Source organism: Eurosta solidaginis, chromosome 5 (assembly GCF_040869045.1).
Source record: "Eurosta solidaginis isolate ZX-2024a chromosome 5, ASM4086904v1, whole genome shotgun sequence".
NCBI lineage: Eukaryota > Metazoa > Arthropoda > Insecta > Diptera > Tephritidae > Eurosta > Eurosta solidaginis.
Window position 1 is genome coordinate 179,851,526 of NC_090323.1, and position 21,708 is coordinate 179,873,233.

Genomic DNA, 21,708 nt, shown 5'->3' on the forward strand with positions numbered 1-21,708 from the left:
ATATTTAATTAATTTTTTTAATTATTTAATTAATTATTTTTTTTTTAATTTCAATACGGAGCAAAGAAAAATACATGCGCACCCCAGAACACTTAATCTCTCCTGTATTTGTGTATGTAATATGTGTTCCAAACCTGAGCCAAATCAGACCACAATAACGATTTTTTTGAATATCTCGATTCGTGCGCCACCTGGCGGCGAGTATTACGTGTTCCAAATCGGACCATAAATACGATTTTTTGGAATATCCCGCTCCGTGCGCCACCTAGCAGAATTTTTTTTTTTCATAAAACGGTTTTTATTTCTATTTGTAATATGTGTTCCAAATATGGGCCAAATTGGACCAAAAACCGATTTTTTGAAAAATATCGACCCACGCGCCAGCTAGCGGAGTTTTTTCTTCTTTTTATTGCATTGTCATCGGGTTCTGAACAATACCCAAAACGTTCAGGAGATATATATTTATCGCTACAAAAACAACACCAACATCAGATATAACAAAGAGATGCGGCAATATGCAGCACAGCCGCTTGACAAGGCGAAGTATAGAATAATCGATAAACGTTTGCTCTTAATAAATGGCAGATTTTCGTAGTCATTTTCCGTTCCCGCTTATTAATGAAAATGCGTGACATCGGCCAGGGTGCGTGTGCAACTCTGCTTGTTGTTTTTTGTTGTTGTAGCAGTGCTTCGCCCCATCCAATAGGTGCGACCAATCACAAATTGTCATCAATGTCCTTCAACGCGAGTCCAAGGAAACTTGCTGTTTCAACAGGGGTGGTCCACAACGAGAGGGGTGTTAGAGGCGTTTGTCCCACAATACAGTTGAAGAGATGGTTGGTGTCCGGTGGGGACACATTGTAAGCAGAACATACAGTTTGCATGTCGGGGTTGATTCTGGATAGGTAAGAGTTTAACCTGTTACAGTACCCAGATCGATGTTGAGCTAGAGTGACGCGCGTTTCCATAGGGAGGGTGCGTTCCTCCTCTGCTAGTTTTGGGTATTTTTCTTTAAGTACTGGATTCTCCGTTTGTGTATATCACTGACGACCTTCTTGTGCATTTCAGCATATACAGCTGTATTCTCAGGTGCCGTATTTCCTCATAGTGCTTACGGAGATGACCTCTTAAGCCCCTGGGCGGAGTAGCCTTATCAATCAAATATCTGTTGGGATGTCGAGGTTTCTGGTTATTCAACAGAAACTGTTTGGTTAGCATTTCATTTCTCTACCTAATGGGGAGTATTCTCGCCTCATTATATTGAAGGTGTTCTGGGGACATAGGAAGACAACCCGTGGTGGTTCTGAGGGCGTTATTTTGGGAGGCCAACTCTGCTATATAATACCAATACAATTTCTCCATATTTACCACTATTTATACGAAGTACCAAGTCAAGTTTTTAGATAATTTATGCCGCGCTAGTATATACTTCAAAAATAGTCAAATAGGTTTTCATTTGTTTTTGTTTTATCGGCCTATTGATAAAGTTTTCAAGTTTCGAAACGAGCTCAAGGCCCGATACAATTGGTAATAAACCAAGATCCCTTGGGAAATGTCAAACAAAGTAATTGACAATAAAAAAATCCAGCATTATCAGTGATTTGCAATAGATGGCACAACACTGAATAAATAAAGTTGGCAAGAAGGAATAGAAGTACCAAATTTGTCAGTCAAACAAACCACCGCTGTATAGCTAAATGGTTGGCGCAGCGTGCCTAAAGCGTACTGATGATGAAGGCTTAGCACTCTTCGAAATGAATCTATCTGCGCAGCTATGGCAGGTTGTCTGAAAAATTGTATACTTACTATTCCAAAAACAAAAATTTCAATTATAGAAAAATTAAAAAAAACAAAAATCATTACAAAAAATTATTGTTCTGGCCTTGAACTCGTTTCGAACCTTGAAATAGATTTTCTTTAAAAGAAAAAAATTTAAATTTAAACTTTTAATTACCAACTTGTTACGAAGTTCACCGTGTGGTATGAGTAACATTTATTTGCTTTGATGTCCACGCCCGTTAGCTCGCTCTTTATGCAATGACTTTAAGCCTTAGTAATGCTTAAGTTTAAGATAGAGTTCAAGTACTTGAGACATTTCGCTGCGCTTTAACTTGACAAGAAAATTACTTTTGTTGCAATAAGGAAGTTAACACACAAATATACATATTTACTTAGGGTACTTACATATGTACAATATGTTTATCTTTTGTCCTTATGTTTTACTCGCCAGTGTTGTATCCCACGTTATCTGCATAATTCACTAGGCAAAATTTAATTAAGTTGCAAAAGCTCTTGTACGCATAAGACCCCCGCCACCCATTTGGTGCGTCACATGCAGTTGCCTGCCAGCAGCGCAATTCAGCTGAGCAATGCAACGTAAGTAAAGCCGCAGTAAATGGCTTGCTAACTAGGTCCTCTAAGCATACATACATACATATCTACTGTTCTCGAATACATTGGATGGCATCAATAACCGAAATGTGGTGAGATAGAAATCGGCAAACAACTTAGTAAAATTGTGCTGTTGCTAAAATGAAGCCTAAATAAAGATCTAAGTAAAGTCAGCACAACCTTTATGAATTTCTTAATCTCTGTAAATTATAAAATTTGTTTTTCAGTTTTGAGCTCATTACTTACTTATTTAATTGGCGATTAATCGTCTAAACGGTTTTGGCCGACAAACAAGTTACACCAGTTGCTTCTTCGATGCGCTAACTGGTACCAGTTGGTAACACCAAGGGAACTTAAATCGTCTTCCACTTGGTCCTTTCAGCGGAGTGAGGGTTTCGACAAGAATATCTTTTTGGCCGGAGCAACATCTTTCGTTCGCATAACATGAATTAGCCAGAGTAGCCGTTGCATTTTATTTCGCTAGACTAAATTGACGACATTGATTACAGCAGCCGTGGTGTGATGGTAGCATTCTCCGCCTACTCCACCGAAGTTCCTGGGTGCAGTAAAAGGAGAATGACGCAAATTGGAAGAGTATTATATAAGAACGTACATTTACTGGCGTATGCTGATGACAATGATATCATCGGCCGGAACACCCGCGCCGCAAGTCCGGTTTGAAATACCGGAAAAAGAAGTGAAAAGGATGGATTTGATGGGAGTGAGGACAAAAGGCAGTACCTGCTGTCATCGGCCAATAGCTCACTGCGTTTTCTTTATGCAGAAATCTCCATAAATAAATAAATAAATAAATGTGAGGAAATCGCACGAAAATGGGCACCCTGTTTGAAATATTGTTTGTTTTTGAATGAAGCGCAGACTTTCTTCCCAGTTCTGGCATGATAATTTTGCTTAGCCGTATAAGTTTTACAGGGAAAAGAAATTCAGACAAAGCGGCATAGAGGTAGCCCATTTTTGTGGTATTGAAGGCGATTTTAAAATTGATGAAGAGGTGATGTGTGTCAATTATTTTACGAAGATAATTATTATTTTTTATTTTTATTTTGATATTGAAGTATATAAAAATACCGGATGAAGGTCGAATAAGATTAGAATTATTTGGCCAGCTCAGAAGCTAAAACGCGAACGCCAATTCCTTCAGTGTGCTTTTCATTTTCATTTGTTTTGGAAAATGATTACGAGAATTTTCTCTTATTTTAATGTAAATGTGTATGTTTTCGTTTCAATATGTGGCGTGTTGTCATGTGCTTTTATTTGTCCCGTTATGTTCCGTTATATTTGTTCTGTTAGTTCACGTTACTTCAATTTTTGTTTCACAATTGTATGGTGTCACACTACTTTAATTGGGAGTGCAAAAACTTTCCCTAAATCCAGTTTAGGGAAGCATTGCATGTATCAACTCCGCCAATTCGTGAGAAGGGAGTTTAGGTACCACCCTTTAGGTCCATTTTAGTTTTCGGCTCAGCCAATTCTAGCCCGATAATACCTTGGCTGAGCCGAACCTGGCACTGCATGTCCACTCCGATGAGAGTACAAGAACGGAATGTTACGAAAATTAGTCGCATAGTAATGGTCTGGTCGGTGGTAGATTTAAAGAGATACAGACAGGGTGACCATATATTGTGAAATATCTTTAGATTAAGGGTGAATAAAATACTACAAACTGCAGAATTTAACAGCTCTAGAACACTATTCTATAAAAGCGTGCCATTACTGGCGTATGCTGATAACTTTGATATCATCGGCCTGAGCAGCCGCGCCATAAGTTCTGCTTACTCAAAAGTGAGAAAAGAAGCGGAAAATGGGTTTTGTGGTGAATGGGAAAAAACTAGGTACCTTCTATCATCGGGCAAAGAGTCAGTATTTTTATCGAAACCCACCTATGTAAGCAAAGGATGAGGGTGACTTGAACTGCGCTAGAAGGATCAGTTGGAAAACGATTTCAATTCAATTGGTGTGACCAGTTTTAGGCCAGGAAAGAAGCGATTAGCGTGCTTTGGTAGACGGCTATGAACTTTGAAACTATTAAGTGCCAATTTAGTATGTAAATAAGGGGGAAATTCTGATATAGGGCCGAGAAACACAAACTTTTTGCGTTCTGTAACACTCATTGGGCTTTAGGCGCGCATGGAAAAAAGATGAATAACGATCACAGCAGAAGGGAGTGTTGAGAGTTTTCTGTGTCAATGCATGGATCTAGCAAGAACACATTTAAGATCCTTCGGAAGCCCTTTTTTTGGAAATCTGGGTAGATTATAAAAAAATGGGACTCCAAGTGTTCTATGTTAAATAAACAACTCGTGATGGTTGAAGTACATATCGGATGTAGCAGTCAGTATATTCAAACGAATTTTATCTGTATGTAATTAGCGATATATGCTCATATTGCTTTATACAATTGTTTTTGTTATTAGTATTAGAGAAAATCAAAACGGCAAAAAATCATATGGCGGGAATTAAGATGGTGGAGTGGATAGAAGACTTTACGCCAGTATAAATTATGTTGGGGATTTTCAATGCTCAGCTCCCGAGAAGCTAGCTGATGAAAAAGTAAAATTCAGAAACATGTCCTAGTAACCATCGCCGTTTGTACACTTTGTAATTTTTCTCTAATATCCATATCAAATGAATGCTATTGTGGCATCAAAACGGCTTTTCATTAGCTACTTGGGCGATCTTGGTAGCTGCCACTATATCTACTTGCCTGCCTACCTACCTAATATACATAGGCCCGTCGAGAGGGGGCGGATGAGGCAATTCCCCCCCGGAACCGTGGTTTCTCAGGGGGCCCGCAATTTAGAGGTACAAAGACATTTTTTTTAAATTCAGGAGAGTTTAGTTGTTCCATGTGCAAATTTTAAGCCGAATTTTAAAAGCAAGGAATATTGATAATGATTTTTTGCCTGGGCCTGAGGAGACAATAAAAACATCAAACAACATGTAAGGAAGGCTAAGTTCGGGTGTAACCGAACATTATATACTCAGTTGAGAGCTATGGAGACAAAATAAGGGAAAATCACCGTGTAGGGAAATGAACCTAGGGTAACCTTGGAATGTGTTTTTACGACATGTGTATCAAATGGAAGGTATTAAAGAGTATTTTAAGAGGGAGTGAGCCATAGTTCTATAGGAGGACGCCATTTAGGGATATCGCCACCAAGGTGGACCAGGGCTGACTCTAGAATTTTTTTGTACGATATGGGTATCAAATGAAAGGTGTTAATGAGTATTTTAAAAGGGTGTGGGCCTTAGTCCTTTAAGTGGACGCCTTTTCGAGGTATCGCCATAAAGGTGGACCAGGGGTGACTCTACAATTTGTTTTTACGATACGGGTATCAAATAAAAGGTGCTAATGAGTATTTTAAAAGGGAGTGGGCCTTAGTTCTTTAGGTGGACGCCTTTTCGAGATATCGCCATAAAGGTGGACCAGGGGTGACTCTAGAATTTGTTTGTACGATATGGGTATCAAACGAAATGTGTTAATGAGTATTTTAAAAGGGAGTGGGCCTTAGTTCTATAGGTGGGCGCCTTTTCGGTATATCGTTATAAAGTTGGACCAGGGTTGACTCTAGAATGCGTTTGTACAATATGGGTATCAAACGAAAGGTGATAATGAGTATTTTAAAAGTGAGTGGGCCTTAGTTCGAGATATCGCCATAAAGGTGAACCAGAGGTGACTCTGTAATATGTTTGTACGATATGGGTATCAAATTAAAGGTATTAATGAGGGTTTTAAAAGTGAGTGGTGGTAGTTGTATATGTGAAGGCGCTTTCGAGATATCGACCAAAATGTACCACGAACACAATTCCTGCTAAGATTCCAAGGGCTTTTGATTTCGCCCTGCAGAACTTTTTCATTTTCTTCTACTTAATATGGTAGGTGTCACACCCATTTTACCAAGTTTTTTTTCTAAAGTTATATTTTGCGTCAATAGACCAATACAGTTACCATGTTTCATCCCTTTTTTCGTATTTGGTATAGAATTATGGCATTTTTTTCATTTTTCGTAATTTTCGATATCGAAAAGTGGGCGTGGTAATAGGCGGATTTGGGCCATTTTTTATACCAATAGAAATTAAGTTCAGGCAAGTACGTGAACTGAGTTTAGTAAAAATATATCGATTTTTGCTCAAGTTATCATGTTAACGGCCGAGCGGAGGGACAGACGGTCGACTTTGTATAAAAACTGGGCGTGGCTTCAACCGATTTCGCCCTTTTTCACAGAAAACTGATATCTTCCTAGAATCTAAGCCCTTACCAAATTTTACAAGGATTGGTAAATTTTTGTTCGGCTTATGGCATTAAAAGTATCCTAGAAAAATTAAATGAAAAAGGGCGGAGCCACGCCTATTTTGAAATTTTCTTTTATTTTTGTATTTTGTTGCACCATATCATTACTGGGGTTGAATGTTGACATAATTTACTTATATACTGTAAAGATATTAACTTTTTTTTTAATTTGACTTAAAATTTTTTTTTAAAGTGGGCGTGGTCGTTCTCCGATTTTGCTAATTTTTATTAAGCATACATATAGTAATAGGAGTAATGTTCCTGCCAAATTTCATCATGATATCTTCAACGACTGCCAAATTACAGCTTGCAAAACTTCTAAATTACCTTCTTTTAAAAGTGGGCGGTGCCACGCCCATTGTCCAAAATTTTACTAATTTTCTATTCTGCGTCATAAGTTCAACTCACCTACTGAGTTTCATCGCTGTACCCGTCTTTGGTAATGAAATATCGCACTTTTTCGATTTTTCAAAATTATCGATATCGAAAAAGTGGGCGTGGTTTTAATCCGATATCGTTCATTATAAATACCGATCTGAGATGAGTGCCCAGGAACCTACATACCAAATTTCATCAAGATACCTCAAAATTTACTCAAGTTATCGTGTTAAGAGCCGGCCGGACGGACAAATTGACGGACCTGGCTCAAACAATTTTTTTTTCGATACTGATGATTTTGATATATGGAAGTCTATATCTCTCTCGATTCCTTTATACCTGTACAACCAACCGTTATCCAATCAAAGTTAATATACTCTGTGAGCTCTGCTCAACTGAGTATAAAAATGTATATTTACGTGAATCCGAAATCGTAAAGTTTTCGTGGTGACACCAAAGAAGGTTCATCTTCAAAAAGTCTTCCAACAATACCACCAACTCTGTATCAAAGTCCACATTATTTAAACGACTTCGATATCGGTACCATGAATAATGAGTTTTTGCGGTCTGAAGAATTCAACGAAATAATTCGTCGAGGTAAAATAGAATCTTGTTAATAGAATCTTGCCAAATGGAGAGAAAGTGAAGCGTGACTGGTTAGTGTGGAGTGCTAGTAGCAATGCTTTTTTGGCTACGATGCCGTTTATTAAACACCAATACTTCAAGTCGACCTAAAATTGGTTCTGCGGATATTCGAAATTCAAGGTATGGAAGATGCTATAAGATAAACTGCCATCACACGAAAATACTCAAGATCACATTAAGTGTTATATTCCATGGCGATCTTTGGAAAATCTAATTCAAAAGGAGGCTACAATTGATACACTTATCAATGACCACCTAATCACTGAAACTCAAAAGTGAAAAGAAATTTTATATAGAATTTTGGACACAATTTTATTTTTGGGTGAAAGAGGCCTAGCTTGCAAAGGCGAAAGTATATATCTTGGTGAAATAAACAATGGACATTTTTGGGCACTTAAGATCTTATAAGCCGTTATGATCCGATACTTAGAGATCATTTGGAGAAAGTTAGGATTTCACAACAGCAGCGTAAACGTTTACAAGCTCACTATCTTTCCCCAGAGACATTCAGAATGAGTTTATAGAAATTTGTGCAAAGCACGTGAGGGAAACTATATTAGATCAAGGCAAGAAAGCCCAGCTTTTTTTGCTATTATCGTTGATGCTATGCCTGATCCTAGGCACGTTGACTACGTTCATTTTGCGCTAACTCCATTTCAATTCTAAAGCAACAAATTTTACAATTCAAGAACGGTTTTTGACTTTCGGGACTTGTAACCAAAAAACTGGTCAGAAAGTCGCTGATCTAATTTGCCATATTTGATTGATGATTGTCGCGCACAAGGGTATGATAACGGCGCAAATATGAAAGGAGCTTACAGCGGAGCACTACGTCACATTCTCGACAAAAACTCGAATGCTGATTACTCGCCTTGTGCAACCCACAGTCCCAATTTATGTGGTGTTGATGCTGCAGAATGTTGTACGGCTGCAATTACTTTCTTCGGAGTTGTACAAAAATATTTTACTATTTTCAGCAGCACTCCACAACGATGGGACATCCTCAAAAAATTGTACCGAGCTCTCTTCATAGTCTTTCAGACAAAAGCCAGCATTCTCAAGTACATCAACAAGTTCGAATGTATCTTGCTGTCTTAAATTTGGTTCAAAATACTGACTACCATTAATGAAAGAAACGTGGTCCTCCAAGCTAGAGACGCCACCATAGATGTTGAGGTCCGACATGTAGATGCCTTATTAGCTGATATGAGGTTGATCAAGAACCAATGGAAAACAGTTTTAAACGAATGCAAAACAGTTGCTATTCAATTGAACATCTCGCCAAAGCTTCCGGACATTCGAAAGGGAAAACCCAAACGACGTTCTGAATATAATTTAAATGAGATGATAACGGATGATTCAGAGTCTGACTCTAAAAACAATACATTCCTTTTGATCGTGGATTCGGTAATCACAGGCATTACTGAACGATTTGCAGTTGTGAGAAATTTAAGCGAGACGTTTTCCTTTTTGTGGCAATTCGAAGACATGGATGAAACTACGGTTCAGGCGATCGCAGCAAAATTTGTCGAAAAATACATGTCGGACATTTCTCAAAGATTAGAATGCGAAATAATTCACTTGAAACACATTTACAAATTTTGATAAAGGTCTGTCACCATTGGAATTGCTAAATGCCATCTATGTTCAAAACCTGTATAAAATTGTCCCCAACATTTGTGTTGCTTTATGTATCTTTTGCACTATACCTGTCACTGTAGCTAGTGCAGAAGGTTATTTCAGCGTCCTTGGAAGAATCAAAAACTTACATAGATCGTGTTCATCTCATAAGCGAGTTTCAGGATTTGCCACGCTTTGTGTTGCATCCGTTTTGGCAAGACAGTTACATTTGGATATTATTGTAAAAATTTTGCACCGAAAAAAGCAGGTAAAGCCACTCTTTGATATCCGAACTTTCTATATTGAATAATTAAAATTTATAATCATCATTAAATTTATCAGAAATATATTAAAATATTACCACATAACTAGAAAAGAGAATTTTATTTCTACGTTACAATAAAATAGTACCCGTATAAATATAAATATTCTGTGTTAATTTTATTGTCAGCTCTTAGTCCAAAAATCATTTAGTTGATGTGGCAAACATTTCTTTTTGATGTAATCCTTCAATAACACCGCGTTACACACATTATGTCCTATGAAACAAATATACTTTTTCGGAAAGGAGAGAAAAAATAAAAATACATGTGTATCGGCGATTTTCATGCACACGTCAATATTTTTTTTATGTATAATGTATAAAGCTCGCAGTGTCCGTCTGTCCGTCTGTGCGAAAGACTTTGGATCGATTTTTAACCCTTTTTCAGTGATCCAATCGAGCTGACGTTTTGCAGGCAGACTCGTGGAAATATCTGTATCACGTCAAATAAAAAAAACAAAAAAAGTAGATGTTTTTCAATTCTCAGATTTTTCTGAATTTTTTTCGGAAAAAGTATATTTGGTTCATATGACAGAACTAAAGCTTGTTTTTGTAACACAGTGTTATGACTCATGAATGAGACATCATTAATTCAAGTTAATGAAATGTATTAGTGGATTTCTTATAGGGGGCCCGTAAATTGTCTAGGCCCGGGCCTGGATTTTCTCTCTACGGCCCTGCATATGCATAGACCCCAATTCCATTTTAGCTTAGCACAATAACGACAAAAAGTTGGACTCATAATTTAATTAGTGAGATTCACAAAGTAAATGAAAAATGAGATTCAGGAAATGAGAAAGAATGTTAAAGCAAAGTAAAATAACGCAAAAACCAAAGAATTTAATGTTGATTGTGTATGCTTGTATGTATAAATGTGGACGGAAAGCGACCGTAGCCAAAGGATTGCAACAGCAATCATGCGGAACAACCTGCAGTCAGACACGTTTAATGAATTTGGTCTCTTTTAGTTACAATTGTTGTTGCTGTGTATGTGTGCTATTCGTATATACTTACATATATATATTCCTGAGCATTGTTATTGTTATATTTTTCGTAAAGTTATATATGTGTAAGTAAAATAACGGAATGTTGCTTACAGATAAGCTTTCATTTAATGACGAAACATTACAACAGGTGTTTCCTTCATTTTCTTTACAATCCGTATCGTTTTGTTGTTTTTGATATTCCTTGGTGTTACTTAACGGTCTTATGAATGATTTTCGTTAGCCCGGTGGTGCTGTATTTTAAAATGTTCAGTCAGCACGAAATGAAAATTAAGAAATATATTTACACATACATATGTACATATTCAACTTTGTGTTTTTGTACGCTTCAAAGTTAAGCATTAAAAGCAATGTAAGATTTCAGTTGGAGAACGATTTGATACCACAATGATTTGTTTTTAAGGTTTCTCGATTATGGATTTAGATAAATTGTATAAAAATTTAAAAAAATATGACAAGCATTGTAGAAATATGGGAAAATGCGCTTAGGTATTTTAAATTCCTATTCTACTTTCTTCCTTCTATCTCAGGTCGGTTACATAGTTTTTCGAAAATTTCACTACCAATTTGGGAAATCTTATAACATCTTGAAACTCGGAATCTACACCAGAAACTGATCTCAATGTAGGTTAGGTTACATTGAACTGGCCGGTCCATAAGAAGCTTACATAGACTGAATGTGTCCATAGTGTTATCAGAACTTGTTTGACAACCAAACGGAAACCCCAAAATTAGCTACCAGTGCTTACATTACAAAACCACTCCGTCCGTTTGGCAAATACTAGAGTTTTTAAATGATCTAGCTAAATAGCTGCCTGGAAATCTGGTGACTCTGCCGCCTCTAGCAACTAGAGCCTTGACCTGGCGAAAGCAGGGAACGAACACTTAACATACCTAACCGTTTCGTCTTGCAGCTCACACTTCCTATATATGCTGTTACTGACGAAGCCTTATTTAAAAGTATGTGACGCCAGAAATATGCGCTTCGGGAGCATTAAATCTCCTCCCTTCAGAGATATGAGTATGTTTATGTGTCTAATATCTTTGGAGTTGCACACGATCTTGGAAATTTTGCAGCCCCGCGCTTCTGTCCATGTCTTTCCTGCTTGATGGGTATATGTAACTCCTGTCTCCTTTTGTTTTCCCCAAACGCAGTGTAACAACTACCTTTTATCCATGGAATGTTGCACTCTCCTTTGCAAACAAATGGTCGTTTCGTAACCCTCTATCTCTTTATGACTAAGAACCCAAAAAAATGAGCTATGTTTCTCCAATGCTTTTTTGCATTTCGGTGCACTTCTTGATAATATATATATATATATATTGACGCGACTGTAACTTGAGCAGAATTTCTGCTGCTTTCTTCATGGCTACAATTTTCACCTGAAAGACACTGCAATGATCTGTAAGCCTGTAAGATCGACTTATTTTGGCACTGAAACAGTAAACAGCAGACCAAATACCTTCCTTAGATTTGAAACCATCGGTATGCATATGATAAGTATATTTTGCCATTTCCGAAGCCTTGCGCAAGCCTATCGCCTCTATTACGGAACCAAGATGTCCTTCGAAGCTCAGGCATGGAAGCATGTAGTTCCTTTCGTCCTATATAAGATGGCGCTATACTGGTGCTAGTCTTAATTTTATTAGGGATCTTATATTTCCTAATAAATATTACCATATCGATTTATTCCGCGTTGGCTGTGAACCTGACTTCCGATACCCATGCACTTACATGCCAAAGCGCTTGATCCATAAAACATCTGATTATTTGTAGATATCTTCCGCTTGTGGTGACTGAAAGATCATCCTCCTACCACATGGAATCCCCTAGGCCATCTAGCGCACCCACATCCTAATTCAATGAGGAAATTGGGTTCGCAAGAGCCTCGCCTGCTAAATATATTGTGAAGAATATTAGTATCACTAAGCAATACTACCATCACTAAGCCGATACTAAGCAGTATGTACATAAACAAATCAATCATCATGTACACACATACATACAAAGCAACAGAGAGATACTCACAAACTCATGTCATCATCAGCCAAAGTAGTACTCACATATGTCCACGCATATGGATACAAATTACAAATATACATGTGTATAGCTGGTAAACAAGCATCAAGTTCACGAAATTACTAGACTTTAGGAGAAATGGGCGAACGAGGAAACCGAAGAGTATAAAAGCAGCACACGCTGAGGCATAACTAAGCAGTTTGATTACGCTTTCAGTTGCGAAGTGAAGTTTAATTGCGAAGTACTTTCAAAGTAGTCTAATAAATACCATTTTGCAATACAGAATATTGGAGTGTTTTACTCAACAGTTTAGCGATAAGAACTTTAGTAGAAGGTGTAAAATAAGTGGAGTTTCCCTATATTCGTTACAATTGGTGTCAGAAGAGGAATTTTTGAATAAATTCGGAACATTTCGAATACAACTTGGACATGGCAAAGTTAAGTGAATTAAGGATGAAGCAACTGAAAAAGGGGTTGGAGAACCGTGGATTGAATACAAACGGCAATAAGATCGAACTTTAAGCACGGCTACGAGAAGTAATGGAGTTGGAAGGAATTAGTGTAGACCAGTATGCCTTTTATCCTGATGTGGCAGAGTCAGCGACTAAAATGGAGGAGAAGATATAGACTCCGAATCCATTAGCAAGTGTTGACACTAACGCGGTACTAGCAGCGTTGAGGCAAATGTCTCCACAAATATCAACCAAAATGGCATCTCAACTGGAAGAACGGAAGACGTTTATGGTATCCCATCTGGAATCCCAGGAGATACGCATAACATCCCAGATGGAAACACAACTAGAATCCCAGGAGACACGCATAACAGCCAAGATTGAAGAACAGGAAATACAAATTTCATCACAGCTGGAGGAACAAAAGACATATATGGCAACTCAACTGAAAGAACAAGAGACACCCATAACAGTAAAACTAGAAGCAAAAGAGGCGCGTATATCATCAAAACTCGAAGCGCGCCTGGACAAAAAAATAATTCAGTTCGAAGAAGATTTCGAGGCAGAGGTGGATGCTTTGAGAGGTTGTATACAGGAATTGCAACTTAATCGGCCGGCTGCCGCAGCGAGTAATACGAAGATAAAAACTCCATCTTTTGACGGTTCTATTCCTTTCCAGGTGTTTAAGCTTCAGCTTGAGAAGACCGCAACAGTTAACAGTTGGAATGCTGAAGATAAATATGCTGCACTTTTCGTGGTATTGAAAGGGCCTGCAGCTGAAATCTTGCAGACAATTCCAGAGTATGAACGGAACAGCTATGAAACATTGATGAGCGCACTAGAGAGGCGATACGGAAGCGAACGCAGGGAAAAGATATACCAAATTGAGTTGCAAAACCGTTACCAAAAATCGAATGAGACTTTGCAGGGGTTTGCGTCGGATGCTGAAAGGCTGGCACATTTATCAAATGCGGATGCACCCGTGGAATACACCGAAAAGTTAAAAATCCATACCTTTATTAATGGAATACGGGATATTGAAACGAAACGAGCGATATACGCAAACCCAAAACCTACACTCACAGAAACGGTACCACATGCTCTGATTCATGAAACAGCATCGCTTCTGTGTAAGCCAGCTTTCATAGCACGCCGTGTGGAAATAGAAAGGCCAGATTGGGTAGACAGAATTTTGGAAGCACTGAAGGGATCACAACAGAAAATGCCGAAGTTATGAAGTGTTTCAAGTCACATTGCACGATATTGCAGCACCGGTCCTGGTAGTTCCAACTTGGCTGATCGTAAACGTAAAACTGGAGGAGATAAGCAAGATCGAGTCAGATGTAAAGATCGAAAACTTGCCCCAGCTATTGAATGTCCTATGATATCTATCTGGAAAATTGGAAGAAACTCGAGCAGTCTAACCATCATAGGAAATGTTGATGGCAAAGGCGTGTACTGACTGTAGATACGGGCGCATCTCATTCTTTAATCCGATCTGATTTGGCGAACAGGAGAGTAAAGCCACTACCTGGAGCAAGGTTGCGTACGATCACTGGCGAGTATAACCAAGTCCAAAGAGAAGTGGTATGTGAGGTATTAATTGGAAAGGTCACGATTCTACACAAATTCGTTGTGGCGGAGTTTGTTGATGAAGTTATATTGGGAGTGGACTTTTAGTTGACCATTATATCAGGATCGAGATGCAGAGTAGGATTAAGCGCTATAAGAACCAGGATATACCACTTAACTTCAGTTTGGAGAAAGGGTTCAGCAGTAAGCAAGTGCTGGTGGAGGCGATTCGACAAAGACAACCAAAGTCAAAGGCAGTAGATTGGGCAATGGTTGATGAACCGAATGGGCCAAACAGAGCAAAATCAAAGATACCTGCGAGAGAAACACTGGCATTTACAAAACCGAATAAACGCACTAAAACGAAGAAAAGAATTTCCCAGAAAGAATGCGAGGGTGGTTTCAAGCCAGGGCGCACTACTGTTGTAAATCGTCGGAACGATACTGAATCTGGGAAGCCAATCCGTCAAGCACAAGCTCTAAGAAGTAGTTCATTGGCCAAAAAACAGAGTATGAGGGAGCGAAACAGGGTAATGAGTAGTAAGATGTAACACATGTTTGACAAGGACAATAATTCGGAAGGTTTCTTCTAGGGAGATTTCGTACTGCTATACAACCCTCACCGGAGGGAAGGTGTTTCACCCAAATTTTCGTACAGTGGCGAAGACCCGTACAAAGTTGGGAAGAGGATCAGTGACACCATCTATCGCATACAAACCATTGGAAAACCACAAAATAGAAGGGTGGTTCAATTGGAGGGGCTAGCAGCGGTTAGATCGAACGATTTGCCTGATCGGGACGACCAGACTTAGATGGAGGGCAGTGTGACGAATATTAGTATCACTATGCGCTACTGCCATCACTAGGCCGATACTAAGAATTATGTACATAAACAAATCAATCATCATGTACATATATACATTCAAGGTAACAGAGAGATACTCACAAACGCATGTCATCATCAGACAAAGTAGTACTCACATATACACACGCATATGGATATAAATTACAAATATAAATGTATATAGCTGATAAACAAGCATTATATTCATGAAATTACTAGACATTAGGAGAAATGGGTGAACGAGGAAACCGAAGATTATAAAAGCAGCACAAGAAATATGATTCGCAGCCGGTAGGTGAGGTTCACAATTGGGTTGGAAAAGCTATAAATTGCGTTAGCAGCTCTTTGGGAGGGTTGCGCAACTTAAACCCTTGAATCATTTGGGTGTTTAAGTCGGCTTTCACAACACTCATACTTTCTGTGGGTATATTATAAATCCCTTGACCCCCTGAGGTCATCATTTTTACTTTTGCTACCCCTCGCCATCAGTAAATGGGATCTGTTTGTCAAATCATAAATCGTAATTTGAAGTGGTTCTGAACATATAGTGTATTAAACTTTTTCCAAAGAGAGAATTCAGCATTGCACTGAATATATAAGGAGCCATCCATAAATTACGCGACTCTTATTTAGAAGCTTTTCGATCCTATGAATGTTAGCGTCCGTGATGCAGCGTGACGCTGACCTTAACCGTTTACCCACTGTAGGCGCATCACGTAATGTATGGATTGGCTTCTAAAGATTCAAGGTAAACGTTCACTTAACTACAATTTCTACTACTTGAAGTATAAAATTTATATCTTAGCCCCGAAGTTACTTAATCAGTCATGGGCAGATATAATGAGGAGCTCAGAGAAAGCGAATGCGTTTGTCGATAGAAGTTTTATTTTCCAATAGCCTCCTCAGTAAACAGGAGCACTTGCTAGCAAGAGTTCCTCTCTGAACTGAACTTGTGCCAATTAAAAAAAATATATAAATTAAGTATTCAAAGAGTCAGCTGTCCGCCACGAGTTTATAAGTTCGAGTTGTATGAAATTCAAGCGATAAGCTTCTTACTTGCAAAATGGTCATAGTCTAAGTATGATTAGAAGTAGTAGAAACAGCGAAAGGATAAAAAAGCATTGTAAGAAAAAAGTGCAATTATTTTTTTAATATCAACAATGTAGCTTTAACAAATCACGAGCTCCTCTGCAGTCACTTTAGCGGATCTGTAAACAACAAAGAATGATACTTCAAAATTATTCACAAGAATTTGTCAGTGGATTTCAGTGATAGCACTCTAAGTCGCAGTGAACCACAATCAGTAGAACTCTTTGCGTGGTAAGGATGTAAAAGTGCGTACATCAACCAATCTAGCCACCAACGCAGACTTTGAATGCAGCAAAACGCGACTAACAGACAAAACAAAAGTGGAAAAGAAGATAAACAAGCAACACATTATTAGTATTAAGTGAAAGAGCGCGTAGGAAATCTGCTGGGAGTATTAAAATTTGTTGTTGTTGATGTTATAGCTAGTGTGCCTCCCCTTACGGCGCTCATTTGTAGAGGCATAAAAAATGCCAAAACAGACATTTAAGAAAAAGAAGAAAAGCAGACAAATTTAAATATTTACAATTCAACGCGAACAAAGCAACGATGGGAAGAAGTAAACAGGGAAAAAGGTATGGCAGAGAGTACTACATTGTTTTCGACTACAGCGAATACCTTATACCCTTCACGAAGTTAGGGAAATCTTTCATCTTAGTGAAAACTAACGCTACGGCAACTGAAATCAAAGCATCTTATATTATTCGCTCAACAAACAATTTTGACAGCAAATCAAGGCAAAGAAGTTATCGAAAATTCATCGATATGTTATCAAAAAGTTATCAATTTGTAGACAAAAGTTTTCGGTGAGTTATCTAAAATTGATGGATAAATTATCGAAAAGTTATAGATATAATTTCAAAAAATAATATTTTTTATCAAAAAGTTATTGATATGTTAACCAAGAATTATTCATTTTTTTTAATTATATATTTATTATAAAAGAGTTATCGATATGTTTTGAAAAGCTTGTGGATTTGTCATCAAAAACTAATCAATTCACTATCGCCGTGTTATCGATTTGTTATCGAAAACGGCATGAATTGGTTGTCATAAGTTTATCGATAGTTATGGCAAATCCGTTATCAAAATATTTATGCTATCAAAAATGTATCTATTTCTTATCGAAAACATCAAAAACGTATCAATATGTTATCAAAAATCGATCGCTTTATTATCAGAACTATGATTTCTTAATCAGAAATTAACGATATTGTCACGAATATGAGCAACGCTAAGGGATACGATCATCTCTAAGCCGATGCTAAGCAGTGACTTGTATGCACATCATTAAATCAATCATTATGTCTACACATATGTACGTACACGCAGCGGAGAGAAAACGTACAAACACATGCATATATCTTATCTGGGATGCTCACAAATGAAGGCAATTATTTGTGCAAGTATTACGCACGTATACACGTGCGTGTACATATGAGAAGCTATAAGCGTAGTTGTAGCTGATTACTAACTAGTAAATTCTAGAATAGAAAAGCCTAGAAGTATGCAACGAGGAAACCAGACAGTATAAAAGGAAGCAACAATAGTGGCACGACAATCAGTTTGATTTAAGACGCTATCTGGCGAGCAATATTAGTGTTATTGCGAAGTACTTTAATAAAAGCCATTTTGCATTATTGAATAGTGGATTTATTTATTCAAGAGTTTAGTGACTCCAACGTTAGCAGAAGGCTTGCAAATAAGGGAATTGCAGTATATACGTTACAATATGTTTGCAAGCGGGTCAAAGAAATGTTAAGGAAAAGCTATCGATTGATCATCAATAAAATTACGATGGTTATAAAAAAATTATCGATTTGTTATAGGACCATTTCCAGTTATCAATTTAAAATCGAAAAGCCGCCGATTTGTTTGTAAAGAGTTATAGATTTGTTAACAATAATTTATCGATTTCATAATGAAGTGTTCCCAATTATCGAAGTGCTTACAATTTTTTTTACCAAGCGCTTTGTTTGGAAACAAAAAAAGCGATAGAATATCTGGAACCAATCGATAACAATTCGATTAAAAAAATTATAATAAATTAATACTTAGCGCGATTTAACACCAAAGATATCTAAACCAAGCTTATCTTCAATTTGCGTCGTGCTCGTTCTCATTTTCCCTACATACTGGCCGGACGGGACTTATGTAAATGCTTTATGCGAACATAGAACAGCAGATGCAAAGCTAGGTAGAAATACACTCGGAGTATTTGACAAATCACTGCCGAGGTCTGACCTCGCCAATAAAAACTTTTTTCGTATTGCAAAAACTTGTTTCTAAATTTTTATGTTGCTTTGATCGGGACTTGAAACCGTAACATTCGGTGTAGTAAGCGGAGCACGTTTCCACCACACTGCATTATTTTAAAAATTGAGAAAATCATTTATAGTTTTGACTACAGGCAGAGCTGTACAGGGTTTTTCTTTCTCCTCCGATTCAATTTGATAGGAGTGCTTTAGAACCGTGTCATCTTCGCCTATTTACGTAAAATCACCCATCAACGCAAAGGACCAATTACATTCTATAAATTTTTTTTTTTATTTATTTCAAAACCACTTGTCACTTCAGTTTGGGAGGACAAAAGCCATTCTTAGGACAGGCCCAAGGATGCTCTGCCCATCCCAACCTTCCACGTTCACAAACTGGGGAGCGTCAAGCCATCCCTCCAGCCTGTTTTTTGTTTCCAGCTCAACCAAACCAAGCCCAAACATATTTTTAGCTGAGCTGCGCATAGCTGACGCTTCCCACTTGAAACCCAAAATCGAACTGTCTTGCATATTTCAAAGATTATGCTACCATTCAAAGGTATCGTCCATGTATCATAGTCCTACATCATTTATTAGGTCAAGGACTTATGGAATAAGAAATTCATCGGTTGATAGATAGCTTTAACGCTGCTGTCTTAATAAATGAAGTCTTTATATACTCAGCTGAGCAGAGCTCACAGAGCATATTAACTTTGTTCGCATAATGGCAATCCATAACGGCATAAACTAATCGAGATAGATATAGACTTCTATATATCGAAATTATTTGGTCGAAAAAAGAAAATTATTTAGCCATGTCCGTCCGTCCGTCCGTCCGTCCACCCGTAAACACGATAACTTGAGTAAATTTTAAGGTATCTTGATGAAATTTGGTATGTAGGTTCCTGGGCACTCATCTCAGATCGCTATTTAAAATAAACGAAATCGGACTATAACCACGCCTACTTTATCGATATCGGAAATTTCGAAAAATGCAAAAAGTGCGATAATTCATTACCAAAGATGCATAAAGCGATGAAACTTGGCAGGTGGTTTGATCTTATGACGTGGAATAGAAAATTAGTAAAGGCTTGTACAACGGGCGTGGCACCGCCCACTTTCGAAAGAAGGTAGTTTGAAAGTTTTGCACGCCGTAATTTGGCAGTCGTTGAAGATAACACGATGAAATTTGGCAGGAAAGTTACTACTATTACTAAATGTGCCAAATAAAAACTAGCAAAATCGGATGAAGAATACGCCTAGTTTAAAAAAAAAATTGTTTAAGAAAAATTTTAACAAAAAATTTAATATCTTTACAGTATATAAGTAAATTATGTCAACATTCAACTCCAGTAATTATATGGTGCAACAAAATACAAAAATAAAAGAAAATTTCAAAATGGGTGTGGCTCCGCCCTTTTTCATTTATTTTGCCTAGAGTACGTTTAATGTTTTAAGTTGAACAAAAATTAACCAATCCTTGTTAAATTTGGCAGAAGCATAGCTTCTATGACGGTAATTGTTTCCTGTGAAAATGGGCGAAATCGGTTGAAGCCACGCCCAGATTTTATACACAGCCGACTGTCTGTCCTTTCGCTAGGCCGTTAACACTTGAGCAAAAGTCGATATTACTTTACTAAATTCAGTTCACGAACTTATCTGAACTCACTTTGTATTAAAAAATGGCCGAAATCCGACTATGACCACGCCCCCTTTTTCGATATCGACAATTACGAAAAATGAAAATGAAATTGGATTGGTTTATTGACGCAAAATATAACTTTAGAAAAAACTTGGTAAAATGGGTGTGACACCTACCATACTAAGTAGAAGAAAATGAAAAAGTTCTGCAGGGCGAAATCAAAATCCCTTGGAATTTTGGCAGGAATACTGTTCGTGGTAGTACATATATAAATGAATTAGTGGTATCCGACAGATGATGTTCTGGGTCACCCTGGTCCACATTTTGGTCGATATCTAGAAAACACCTTCACATATACAACTACCACCACTCCCCTTTAAAACTCCCATTAATACCTTTGATTTGATACCCATATCGTACAAACAAATTCTAGAGTCACCCTGGTCCACCTTTATAACGATATCTCGAAAAGGCGTCCACCTATAGAACTAAGGCCCACTCCCCTTTAAAATACTCATTAACGCCTTTCATTTGAGACCCATATCGTACAAAAAAATTCTAGAGTCACCCCTGGTCCACTTTTATGGCGATATCTCGAAAAGGCGTCCAACTATAGAACTAAGGCCTACTCCCTTTTAAAATACTCATTAACGCTGTCAATATAAAAGTTGACGCGGTTGCAGTTTAAGCTATTTTCTTCCAGTGTTTCCACTGCTTTGGTTACTGCCGCCTGAAAAACATAACAGTGCTCTGGCAGATTGTAAGATCTATTTATTTCCGGACGGCATTATACCGTACTCCTTCTATTACTTTGCAACCATTTGTGTACACGTGTATCACCTCATCTGCCATTTGAGCGCCCTTGTGTCAGCCTTCGTCCGTCTATTGCTGCTCGTAAAGACCCATCGTAGCACAGGTAGGAAACTAGTTAGTGTGTTCCCTCAATAATTGATGCAGGTCATTTCCATTTCAATTTTCAACGTAAAGCTTACAGAATAAATTTACTTCAAGCTCCAAATCATAGCCGTTTAGTAGGTCGCTTTTAAAATAATTGCCATCACTAACTATTTGCCAACTATTTTGCGGGAACAACAACAGAAAGCGCTGGATGGATATGACTAGCACCTGTTTAGTGACTGCTTTAAACGGTTTTATTTAGCTTGAC